Below are 13,257 nucleotides of genomic sequence, written 5' to 3' on the forward strand. Positions count from 1 at the left end.
GGCTGTGTTGGCAGGGAACTTATTAAAGGGTACACGTGTTGCATTTGGCGACTGATGATGATGTGGCAGCTGGCATGACTTGCTGAAGGCAGGCTTGAAGAACATCTGGTTTCTAACATTCCTCCCTTTGTTATTAAAGGTGAGGGAATAGGAAGGGGTGACTGGTGAAGCAGGAATGGGGAGCCATGCTCTTTAGACTGCTTCCTGTTGTCTGGGGGATATCTTTGGGGACCCAGGAAAACTGGGATGCTGGCCAAGTCCTCAAAGAGCCGGCTAGTTCACTCACTGTCCAGGCTCTGCAAGACCATCTAGGGTTGAGGAAGTACAGGCAGCATCTGTGAGGGTGGAGTGCCTGGGGCTAGCCGCTTTGAAGCTGTCCAGGATGCATATTTTCAGGGGCCACCTGGAGCTGGCAGGTTGCTAGAACATATGTATGTATGTATGTATGTATGTATATATATATATATATATATATATATATATATATATATATATATTAGGGACAGTGGGTAAAGTTTAGGAGTTTAGAGGAAAATTTTTATCCATGATGTACATTTGAAACTTTTAGGCCCATGGTCCTGGTAGTTGGGGGAGGGGAGTCCTAAAACCAGGGAAACGGGGAGGGGAGAGGCCACCCTCAGGAATAAGCAGAATAGGCAGGTGATTGACAGTACTTATCTGGAGTCCGTTTGACCCAAGAAAGGTGGATTCAAGTCATTTCCTGAAACATACAAGAGTTTTTTTTTTTAAGTTTACAAAAAGAGATTAAGTTTTAAATATGTTATCATTACCATTATAATCTGTACTGAAATCCACATTGTAGAAAAAGTTATAGACTCATGCCTTTGAGTCATAATAGAAGCTTGGGCACAGAAAATGATTTGGGGTTTAAAGCATGAATACTTTTTCCTCTATCCAGAAAATTGGGTGTATATAGACTAGACAGGTGTTTTTAGCACAATGAGAAGCACTTTTAAGGCTATACTTAGAAGACAATCAAAGAAAATTTAAAATCTTGAGCTTGTCACCATGATAATAGTAGTCAGTGCTTACCAGAGCTAGATTAATAGTTTATCAGAATTCCATTGATTAATGTTAAGACTCTAAACATTCGAGGTCTTAATATAACAATAGCATAGAGAGGGAAATTAATCTGAAACATTTTGCATATACCTTAAGTCACTTTCTTATCACAACTTAAGCTTTCACGTCTCAGACCTTTATAACTTGCATTTATACACCTTAAAACACCTTCATAGACCCTAAAACATTTTCTTAGATCCTCATGTTGTGCCCAGGTCGCAAGACCCCCAAGCAAGACCACCACAGAGCCAATATCTGGATGCAAGCACACAGAGGTTTTTCATAACAAAACAAGCAAGCCTGGTCTGCCATCCAACACAGCGGGTGAAGGAAAACGTCCCGAGCACTCACTTTAAGGGATTTATATGGAAAGGTTCATATGCAGAATGTTACATATCTCGGGGGCTAGGGATGAGGTAAGCATAAGGTTTCTAATTGCTAACAGGATTTGGGGTTTCTATAGAGACATAAATTTGTACTCCCTGTGCCCTGCTTTTGTTGAACTCAGGATATATACATTTTAGATTTATTGTTCCAGTTCTACTGTCCTCTAAGGTCAACTTCTGGTCAGTTGAGTCCATTACTCCCCATATCTTGTTTTGCCAAGTCCAGGATACATAGATTTATTGTCCCAGCCTTATAAGTTGAACTTCTGGTCACTTCTAAAACTGTTGGTCAACAAATACCTTTGGAGGAGGGGAGGGGGAAGCATCTCTCAAGATGGCCACTGATTTTTCCCTTTCACTCACAACTTAAACTTTCATATTTTCAGACCTTGCATAAACTTTATAACTTTTCTCATCCAATCATTCACGAGATACAGGTGGTTGATTACTGAGAGCAGTGATGTAAAGTGAGTTACATTGAAATCTATTTTGTGAGTTTATCTCTTTTTGGAGTCTGGTAGTGAGGTAAACTGTGTCTAGATCCAGTAGTAGCTCTAAGAAAGTGAAACCTGTGGCCTGATTTTTACATCTGAAAGGAGCTGAGGAGGCAGCTGAAGCCATGGTTGCTGCTGTCAAATTGACAAAGTTGTCCCTGGCCTAGTCATCAAGATCATCAGAGATCTGAGGAGGATAAATTTCACCGGAGTAAGCAGGACGTATAAAGTCCATACAGAGACGGGTAGCTTTCTTTACTGATCCTTTTATAGTGCATCATTATGGAATATTGCAGTTTTTGTATGGCTTAGTTTATCCAAATGACTAAAGCTTAAATTAAGCAAAGACAAAGAACCTAGACAAATATTACTGTGAACCTGTATAGACCTTAGGAATTTATAAATCTTGATTATCAAATGCCTTCTTTAGAAGCTTGGTGTTGAACAGTTAGCAAAGACATAAGTAGTTAAGTGTAAATCTCTAAGTCAGCTTTTGTTAGTCTGAGTAGATCTCTATAACCTTTAAAATTTTACCATCATATAGAGCATATTGTAAACCAGAGTTTAATCACATATATAGTATGTTGTAGCAAATATAACCTTAAATTTTTATCATCATACAAAAATCCATATTAATCTAAAATATTTTGGAGACTTCTTGTTGCTTCCTTAGTCTAAAAGGAGATACAATGATAAACTAAGGGCTCGATAGGACTGAGATGTTTTATAATTGTTGCTTTATGCCACGTGGTCAGCTGAAGATGGTGAAGTCACACAGCATGTACCTTTAACCTTAGTAAAGATGGCTGCCAGTCATGTGGCTACTTTATCCTGATGAGGCCATCAGCCAAGACAGAGGAGAGACACATGGTTGCTATTTAAAAACATCTGTTTTTTTTTTTTAGTAGATACACATCTCTATAGTAGATTATCATCTATCTATCTATCTATCTATCTATCCATCCATCTATCTATCTGTCTGTCTATCAAGGTATTGAATCCAATGAGAAAAGGAGGAAGGATCACAGAAAGAATTCCACTATGGGGAGGATTAGGCAGCTAAGAGACAGAGAACAGTGTAGCCATAAGGAACAATGAGGAACCAGCAGAAACTCCACCCAAGGGAAAGTTCCAGTATCCCAGAAGCCATGAGGGCATAGAGAAGCCGTGGGACTTATCAGACAGCTCCTAGGGGGAGGCAAGGAACCTCTCAATGGATGGGCACAAGGAGAGACAGAGCAGATAGAGCGATAGCTCCGATGCGAAGGGGGCAAGGGAGGGGCCGCAGACCCAGGAGGGTGTAGGCAGCTCCACGGGGGCAGTGAGGAAGTTCCAAAAAGGAGCTGAGAGGAGCCGTGAGGGAGCAGAGAAGGGCAAGTGTCCTGGTGACAAGAACTTCAGTCTGGGGCATCCTCGAGCGGAGGCTGCCCTTTCCACGTGATGGGGGCCCGGTAGGGCGAGGGGAAGCTTCCTGGCACACCAGTGTGGCCTTTTGTAGTAAAAGTAGACAAAGAAGGGATCTCTGGAGTAATGACTCTTACCCAGTAGAAGGGGAGAGACAAGTGGTTAGAGCAGGTAGAGGAGAAAACAGCTGGACAGATGCAAGTGTCTTAGTAAGTAGAATTGCCCATGTGGTAGGGCCCAGGAGGGCATAGCCACATGGTGGTTGCCCCAAAAAGGCATAGAAGGGAGATGCCCACACGGGGAGTGTCTCAAAAAGGGCGTAGTAGGGAGATACTCACCTGATGGGCACCCAAAAGGGCATAGTGGGTTCCAGGAGCCAGAGAGAGGACGCTTACCAAGTAGGCGAGGAGAGACGGATGGTCGGAGCACATAGAGGAATCATGCTCTAGAATTTGGAGCCAGATATGTTGGGAGGCAGAAGCAGACACGGTCAAAAGTGATCCACACCCAGGAGGGCCAGGTTGGCAGCCCCTTGGAAGGGAAGCTCATTTATGCCCCTCCCAGTTTTCAAGTATCAGATGAGTGGAGAGAGAGAGAGAGAGAGAGAGAGAGAGAGAGAGAGAGAGAGAGAGAGAGAGAGAGAGAGAGATGGAAGGAGGAAGGAAGGAAGAAAGGGAGAAAGAAATTAAAAGGAAAAGGACGTGATTGCTCTTAGGTATGGTGGAGGAAAAGGTTTATGGTAGATAAAAGGGAGAGCATAGGAGAGCATAGCCAGACACAGAGACATCTGGGAGAGTCCAGAGTGAACATGACCAGGCTGAGCTAGGTCATGTGGGGGGAGGGGAGGAGGGAAAGGGAAGAGAAGGGAACCAGGTGCAGTGGCCAGGAGGCCCAAAGGTACTAAGACAGTCAGTAACCAAAATGTCTGGCTTATATAGGGAAGAACCTCTGGGGAATGAGCAGCCTAGCCCCCTGGGCTGGAAAGTTCAGGTTCGGGGGCAGGGTGTGCTAGCCAGGAGGACCCTGTACCAGGCAGGGGCTAAGGGATGCAGGGAGAACCTGGAGGCCAGGTCCACTTGGATATATGTTGAATAGGCACCTCGGCCGGCCCGTTTGTCCCAGATTTGCACTTTACACTTCTTCTGAAGTCCAAATGAAAGGTGCAGCTCTGGCTGTGGATCATAAGCATTTGCTTTGAAATCTTGAGCCTGTTGAAGAAGGTGTGGACACTGTAAGAGACATTTCACCAAGGTGTGCTCCCAAAAGAAGCACGTTATTAGCTCCCCAGCCATTTAGAGTAAAAGCTGAGCAGACCATGACCACGTACATCCCAGTGCTGTGGGCTGAAGCTTTTGGCCTCTCACTTTTCTTTGACTTATCCACTTGGAACTGAAAGACCAATTTAACTCTTTCTTCTTTAAGTGGCCTTGGCCACGGTGTTTTAGCACAGCAACAGGAAAAGAGCTAATACAAAATAGTTGTGTCTTCATATGCCAAGGTGACAAGGATTCGGTTGTCCTGGCTTGTTTTTGTCAACTTGACACAAACCTAGACAGAGCTGAGAAGAGGAAATCTTTTACTTTATTTTGTTTTGTTCTGTTTTTTCCAGACAGGGTTTCTCTGTGTAGCCCTGGCTGTCCCGGAACTCACTCTGTAGACGAGGCTGGCCTCGAACTCAGAGATCCGCCTGCCTCTGACTCTCAAGTGCTGGGATTAAAGGCGTGTGCCACCATCACCCAGCTGGAAGAGGAAATCTTAATGGAGAAAATGCCTCCATCAGACTGGCCTGTAGGCCAGTCTGTAGAGTATTGTCTTGATTAATGATTGACATGGGAAAGCCCAGCACACTGTGGGTCGTGTCACCCTGGGCAGGTGACCCTGAGTTATATAAGCAAGCAAGCCAGTGAGCAGTTCTTCTCTGTGCCTTCTGCTTCAGCTCCTGCCTCCCCTCACCAATAGGGTGCGACCCGCAAATTGTAAGCTGAGACAAACCCTTCCCTCCCCAAGTTGCTTTTGGTCATGATGCTTTATCACAGCAATAAAACTCCGAGGCAGAGGGGTTTTTTTGTTTTTTGGTTTTGTTTGTTTGTTTGTGTTTTACTTACCAAATAGCCCAAAGTGGGTGTCCTTAAATTCTGGATTATCTTGCTTCACTCCTAAGTGCAAAGATCACAGGCATGGGTTACCACACCCAGCAAACTTACTTCCGTGTGTTTAAAGTCTGAACGTGATGGTGGGAAGTATAATAATCATAAGCAGATCTGAAGTTCAGCTGAAATTTGGGCTAAGGTCATAAACCCGAGGAACAAAGACAGTAACAGAAACAAGGGAGCTCACAGAAGGGATTGCAGGCTGAGTCCTAGAAACTGAGTCACTCCAGGTTGGGGTGGAGGAATGGTGAAGGAAAGAGACCCCCCGTTGGAACAGGGTCCAAGGATGACCCATGGTGAGCGATGCCTTGAGGAACTGTTGTGAGAGAGGCTCCAGGAAAAAAGGCAGAGGGCCTTTCACCTCAAGTGCGTATTGTTCCCTGGATTGTTCTTGGACACGATTTTGTGCCTCCTGAGACAAATATTTGCATTCAATTTAAAAGACGTGTTTATTCTTGTTGGATATCGGAGAATAGCTATAGAAGCCAACCTGAAAAGTGAAAGGCTCTGCTGAGTGCCGTCCTCACTGCACTCTGAATCTGGACATGGCCCTCTGCCTGCTCTCATGCTTTCCCAGGTACAATCTATAGCACGTGACGGGCAATTGCGTTTAAACTGGTCTGTCCTGAGAAAGTTCTGGGGAAGGGCTGCTCTGTTAATATTTAATATGTATTTGCTGGTATTTCATTTACACATTTTTCTAATCATATATTTCTGAACTCAAACAACTTTCCTTGGATCATTGCTTTCTTTGTTACATTCCTGTATAAAAACAAAACAGAAACACTGGAATGGGGTTGTCTGCAGCTTTAGACTGTAGCCAGCCTCATTCTTTCAGGTCCCCAGATCCCAGGTCTCGCAGACACGGATCTGCATAAGTCTGTCAAAGGTAACAGACCCTCAATTTAAAGAGATACCAGCCACTCAGAGGAAAGCCTGGAGAGGCCCAGTGGCTGAGCAAGGTATGGGTGTCAGCAGAGCCAGCTACCTGGTTGACATGAAGGAGGGCTCAGCACACAGTTGGAGCCGACAGACATTAATCCTGTCAGGTCCTCCTCTGTTAGAGACATCATTTCCTTGCTGTGCATGTGAAAACCTGGGCTAGGATCCTGGTCCTCCACCAAAGAGCTGTGTAATTGTGGCCAAATTACTTAACTAATATTTAGATTCTATATCTGTGAAATGTAGATTTGGTATTCTGTAGCATAAATCCAATAATGGCTTCCTTGTATCGCTGTGGTAAGATTACCTGGTCCAGGACTGTTGAGTACCTTATAACTTTTGGGCAGACACAAGGAATCAGCCACTGTCCCAGATCCCTCTCACTGATCCGTGAAGCCTAGAACAAACATCAGGGGCTGGCCTGTGCCCTCAACACCTGTTTGTATTGGAAGTAGTAAGAAGTAAGGCTCTTATTACAAGCTTCTCTTTCACACTAAGTTGTGGCGGGACAGATAGTGGACCAAGGCTTTTTACACCACCTGCTGTAAGGGAGAAGGTTAAGAAAGAACTGGGTCGGGCTTGCTTTCATCTCCCTGTGAACGGAGCATATGTTTCCAAAGCCACTTTCCCCACACCCTTGCCTACATCTGTTCTGGCCACTCCAGAAACTTCCTACAGAGGTCCTGTTTGTCATTTTATTCTAATAAATAAATTCTAACCTTACCCCCAGGAATCCTTCTCTCCACTTCAACTTACTGTCAAATTTCACAGAAGACATTTCTGTTAAGAAGAGTTTCCAGGGGACTTAAAGAAAATGGGTCCAAATACAGTCAGGTACCCAGGGATGGCCTCAACAATGGTGGGCCCTAGTTCTGGAGAGGAATGGGGTTGAATCCCTTCCTGGGACTATTCTTGCCCAGATCTAACTGGTGCTCCAGCCCATTCAGAATTTCCATGAAGTTTCCAGGAAGTCTTTAGACTTCCCCGTCCTTCTAGACACAGCCTGTTAGAAAACCTTGCTCTGCTCCCTGCCCCCCCCCCATACACAGCCTCCTCCACTCCCCTGCTCCCCCTCTTACTCATCTCATGTAGACCCTCAGGTAAGTCACCAAGCCATGAAGACGCCCACCCCTCTACTCTGAGAGCCCTGCCTGCTCAGACCTCAGCACCAGGCATACCCCGCTCCCCCAGGCCTTGGACTCTCTCCCCTTGTTAACTTTTTTTTTCAGTGTAGGCTAAGAGCAGACTCATGAGTATTGATAAGGACTTGTGAAATTTTTCGACAAATCGGGCAAAAGCCCCGTGACAACATTCAAGGACTTCTCCCCAGCCCCCTCAACTTTCTCTGTGTCTCCAGGCCTGATTCTCCTCCATCCATGGTATAGCTCGAGTGCCTCACAGGCATGCTCCCCTGCCCAGTGCCTCCTCTTCTACACCTCTCCTTGTCTGTTGTGGGAACCTCCTACCATCCTCAGACCTCAGTGTGATTGATTAAATATCACCATGAATTTCTGGAACTCTCGACCCCACTCACTGGGGTGTTCTTATAACATTCTCATCAATAAGCTATTTGGAATGTCTTTATGCAAGTTCCAGAGCCTTGAGACCACTGTGTCATGAAATCCTGCAGTCCCAGCTGAACCAGCCCTTGGCTCACCACTCACTGAATACAGATGGCCACAAGAAGAGGCTGGTGGGGCCAACATAAGAAACCTGAGTCAAAGCGCAGAATATTGAGAAATACTGACTGGCTGTCCGCATGAGGCTCTTCATACTGTCTGCGTTAAGAACTCCGCTTGACAGACAGCAGCTTGAATGTGAAGTCTCCTGGGCTCACTCCAGGGCCCTTCCCCAAGTTTCCTCATCCATTCGACTCAAGTATTATAATTTCATTTTCTTTTTCCAGATGGTTCCTGCCTCCCAAGGCATGCTGGGTTCCTTGAGGGCCAGGATTATGTCTAATTCATCTCTGTCCTGAGCACTCTCAGAAGCAGTGAGATAGGCCCTTGACCACTTGCCAAATTCAGAGTACTCGGGGCTTGGTGAAACTTTTTAAGGAATTAAGTTAAAACTAGGGGGTGAGGGGGAAGGGGGTAGCTTGGTGGTAGACCACACTTTTGGTATGCACAGGCCTAGGTTCCAGCTCCCCTACTCTCAAAATCGTACTCTAATGTCACTTGTGTGTTTAAAAAGTATATATATGGACAGTTTATGTGTGTGTGTGTATATGCATCTGTACATGTGCAAGGGCATGTACAGACCAGAGGACATCAGTTGTCCTCCTCCATCATTTTTCCCCTTAATTTTTAGACAGGGATGTTAATCTGGAGCTGGCCAGCAAGGCCCCAATTACTCTAGTCTCTGTCTCCCCAGAGCTGGGATTACCGGTATGCACCATCATGGCTGGCTTCCCACAAGGGTTCTAGGGATCAGAACTCAGGACCTCATGCTTACATGGCAAGTACTTTACCTACTGAGCCACCTCCCAAGCCCCCAGCAGCTTATCTAACAAAGACTTCCAAGAGTATTCTGTTAACAGCAGGTCCTGTACCTGGAGTGGTTCCAATCAGGAGGGACCCCTTGACTGTGGCGGCCAGCGTTAAGATGGTTGTTCATCCTATCTGTAAATCCCTCAAAAAACATACAGCAAAAGGTGGGTAGAGGGGTCAAAGAAGAGTCTCCCAGAGGAGGGCAGCATCTGAGCTTGATCTGAAAGAGCAGGTAATTGCATGGACTAAAGAAACTTGTGGCTACCTTCACCCTACCCCTGAGGAGGAGGAGTGATGGCCTGGATTGGTTGGATGCAAGAACACTAAACTAAGCCACTGTCACGGGGGTGAAAGTCCGTGTGTAGCAAAGGTTGTCCCAGTCTGGGATGGCACAGGACTGATTCTCATCTCTCAAACACACAAGGTAAGATGGGGTAAGGTGGGGTCTTCTTATTGAGAAGGAATTTATTTATTTATTTACTATTTATTTGCATGTGTAGGGGGGCAGGGGAGAGTGAGAAGGAGAGAGAGAGAGGGAGAGGCCAGAGGACAACTTGCAGGTGTTAGTTCTCTCCTACCCTTATGTCCTGGGGATGGAACTTTTGTTGTCAGGCTTGGCGGCAGAACCATCTTGCCAAACACCAAAGTTATTCTTTTTGGGAATTAATTGTACCCTCCTCTCACCCCACTCTCTTCTTAGCAGAAAACTGTGCAATCCATGCATCCCCATGGGTGCTTGGGAGAGGCCAGACACCAAGAGATAGCGCAAGTTACTTTGCTTGTCACGTCTTCTGTTCAAATACCTCCCCCAGGAACACTCTGGGGTGCTGCAGGGGAGCTGGATGGTGACCCTGACATCTGGGCAGGAAGTAGTCAGAGTAGTTCTTTGGAAGGAAAAGGGTGAATTCCTAGCAGAGAGGACTATATTCCAAGTGTCGAGCAACAAGCAGTGAGCTAGCTGCAGCCAGAGGACCACAAAGCACCAGGGGAAGGATGGAGTCCCTCCTTCAGAGGATGGCTAGCCTGGCCCCTGGAGGGTGCACCTATTAGCCTGTGGCAGATATGCGTCTAAGTACTTAGTCATATCAACTCACAGCATGGGATACTGAGACAACCTGCCCAATCCCACAGATAAGGTTCGAGAGACAGACTGTCCTCTTTCATGCAAGCTCAGTAGTCACAGTACCAAGAAGGAGTCAGATCTGTAGACCTGGACTTACCAGGAAGTGACCTCGAGGAACTGGTACTGAAGCTGAGTCCAAGCTTAGACAAGGGAGCAGGGCCGGTGGAGACCAGCAGAGCTTTAGGAGTAGGGGCTCCTGGCACCCAGAGGAGCAGTTTGAGAAAAGGAGGTCCAGCCAAGGACTGAAGAGATGACGCTTCGTGTCAGTCAGAGCAAGTCAGAGGCTGTGCATCCTAGCACAGAGAGCCAGCTCCGCCCTCAGAAAGGGCCTGTCCTTCCCTGTACACCATTTTTCCTCATTACACTGAAAGCTGGCTACGCTCCAGGGTCTTCGGACTTACCAGAGGAAATGCGCTCTTCTTTGAAACCGGATTTACTGACGTGTTAAGTCTGAGAAGATTTTCTCTTTCTAGAAAAGACTCAACACAAAGAGGCGAAAAACATGAAAAAACAAACAAACCCAAAAACCAGTCTTGCTGTGTGTAGTCCAGGCTGTCTCCGCCTCCCGAATGTGGATTACAGGCCCGACGACCCAATACACCTGCTTTAGAGAAATGCTTTTAAGTTGTGTTTTAAGATGAGAACGGTAGCAGGTACCTGCAACCCCAGCACTAGGGGACGAAGGCAGGGAGATCCGAAGTTCAAAGCTAGCCTAAGCCATATGAAACCTTGTCTCAAAAATACTAAAATAACCTAGGCTTACTGGTGCTGCCTTAAATCCCAGATCTTTGTGAGTTTAAGGCTAGCTTTGTCTTCATAGTGAGTTTCAGTCCAGCCAGGTCTCAAAAAATAAAAGTAAATACAAAAATATAATAGTTTGGCATTTGTATGATCATTTTATTTCACTGAGAGATGGATATGATTAATGTTTTTCAAGGAGGAAATTCAAACCTTGGAGGCTAACTAACCCATAGAAAGAGCTGAGACTCAAACCCAGTTATTTAGACTCCAAATCCTATGTTCATTCATAGTTTATTTTTTTATTCATAAAAAAAGTCTTTGTAGGCTGCCAATGTAGCTCAGTTGGTAGAGTGCTTGCCCAGCATGTATGAAGCAGTGGGTTTCATTCCCAATGCCACACACTCTGGGCATTGTGGCACATGACTGTAATTCCAGCACTTGGGAGGTAGGAGGCAGGGGGATCAGAAGTTCAAGATTATCTTTGGATACATAATGGGTTTGAAAGCCGGCCTTGAGTACATAAGACCTTGTCAGAAGAAGAGGGGAGTGGGGAGAAAGAAGGAAGGAAGGGGAGGACAGAAAGAGAGAAAGAGAAAAGCAAGTCAAGTAAAATCGCTGACTCAAATTTTCCAGACGTAGGAGTATGCAGGAGTAGCTGTGACAGTAACATGGGTACAGCATGTCACCAACCCTCCTCTAATGCACCAGCACTGAGGCAGGACTGTGAGCAAAATAGTGGAAATCTGCAGATGGCCTTTCTAACCGTGCTCAGCAGCACCACTTGTGTGTGCACACTTGTCACATAACTAACTGCTGCCACTCTGCTCTGAGCACCTGCTCTCTGCTCACTCTGAGCTAAACACTGGATGGCCTGTAATAAACAAGTACTAGAGCACAATCCATTCCAGTAACTCCGGTAGTGAGTCTTTCTCTGTCCCACCAGCCAGCTCCCAAATCACAACATGGAGACTTATCAATTATGAAAGCTCGGCATATAGCTTAGGCTTGTTTCTAATTAGCTCTTATGACTTAACCCATTTTTACTGATTTATGTGCTGCCATGTGGCTCGTGGCTGTTACCCCATCTCTGACATGTCATGCTTCCTCTGCATCTGGCTGGTGACTCCACCCTTCTTCTCAACAACCTCTGTGCCCTGAAAATCCTTCCTAACTGTTGGCCATTCAGCTTTTTATTAAACCAATATGAGTGACAAATCTTCACAGTGTAAAAAAAAAATTATTCTACAACATTTTCCCCTTTTGTCTAAATAAAAAAGAAAGGTTTTAACTCTAACATAGTAAAAGCATATACAATAAGAATAATTATCACAGCCAGGTGTGGTGGTGCATGCCTTTAATCCCAGCACTCAGGAAGCAGAGTCAGGTGGATCTCTCTGAGTTAAAGGCCAGCCTGGTCTACAAAGTGAGCTCCAGGACAGCTAGGACTGTTACACAGAGAAATTCTGTCTCAAAAAACCAATTATTATTATTATTATTATTATTATTATTATTATCAGGTATTGTCTAAATAGAAAGCAAAGGTATTAACTCAAAAAATGAAACTATTTACAATAAGAACAATTGTCAAGTAAGAATTACATCCACAATGTCCAGTCCATTTGTATTTGGCAAATTTAGAGAAAATACTCCATTATCTATCCTTTCTTGATGATTCCAAAGTTTTGTACCTAGTTTACTTTCCATGATGACTAAGAGAAACTGTTACTATACCTATCTAGTCTTCAAGCCCATCAGAGACCAGAGGAGGATATAAAATTACCTGAATAAACAGGAAGTACAGAGCAAGCAACTTCCAAAACTATGAAATGACAGAGACATGTGGCTTCCTGGACAGTCACCACAGGGTTCCTCTGTGATATTGGAGCATCCATCTTCAGCCTACAGGCCTAGAATATCTGATAGACTTTTCTATGAAGCAGGAAGTTTGAAGGACTGTCCTGCCTTGTTTTGGCGAAGTTCAGCAGTCACTTTCCTGTGTGTCCTGCAGAATGTTGAGCAGACTTTTCTATGAGGCAGGAATTTTGAAAGACTCACCCACCTTATCTTGGCAAAGTTCAACAGTCTTTTTCCTTTGTGTCTGGCTTGTCCAGTTTGTATAACATACTGTCAGCAGTCAAGACAAGAGCAGTTTCTTTCCCAAATAGATAGTTTTGCCACATTGAAAGCAAACTCCATATGGAGTTTCTTTGATACCCACCATCTTCTCTGAAGTAAATTGATGCTCCCAGGAGCAGACATGTCTCATGAAAAACCCTGTTAGCAAAACATTTTAAATGCCATATTCTATTTTTCTTTGAAGTGTGTGAAGGCCATCTATCTATCTAAAATATATCTATTTGACCTTGAAAACACACCTAACTTGACTACAGGTTTGACTGTTATATATGACTAACTACTAGCCTGAATTTCTTTATTATCCTAAAC

At 44.9% G+C, this 13,257-nt stretch overlaps 1 long non-coding RNA gene across 2 annotated transcripts; it reads right to left on the reverse strand.

Annotated features, from left to right (window-relative positions):
- Window positions 1–504: 504 nt before the first annotated feature.
- LOC128095191 (uncharacterized) lies at window positions 505–10,895 on the reverse strand. Of its 2 annotated transcripts, XR_008213183.1 has the most exons (5): window positions 10,169–10,895; window positions 5,473–5,523; window positions 4,467–4,575; window positions 3,706–3,812; window positions 505–721 (listed from the first exon to the last, which is right to left on the reverse strand). It is a non-coding gene; the product is annotated as an uncharacterized LOC128095191 (long non-coding RNA). The 2 variants fall into 2 exon arrangements; XR_008213182.1 differs by having other exon boundaries at window positions 3,706–4,575.
- Window positions 10,896–13,257: the final 2,362 nt, after the last annotated feature.

The sequence above is a fragment of the Peromyscus californicus genome, unplaced genomic scaffold (assembly GCF_007827085.1).
Source record: "Peromyscus californicus insignis strain IS unplaced genomic scaffold, ASM782708v3 Scaffold_4__1_contigs__length_199733344, whole genome shotgun sequence".
Classification (NCBI taxonomy): Eukaryota; Metazoa; Chordata; class Mammalia; order Rodentia; family Cricetidae; genus Peromyscus; species Peromyscus californicus.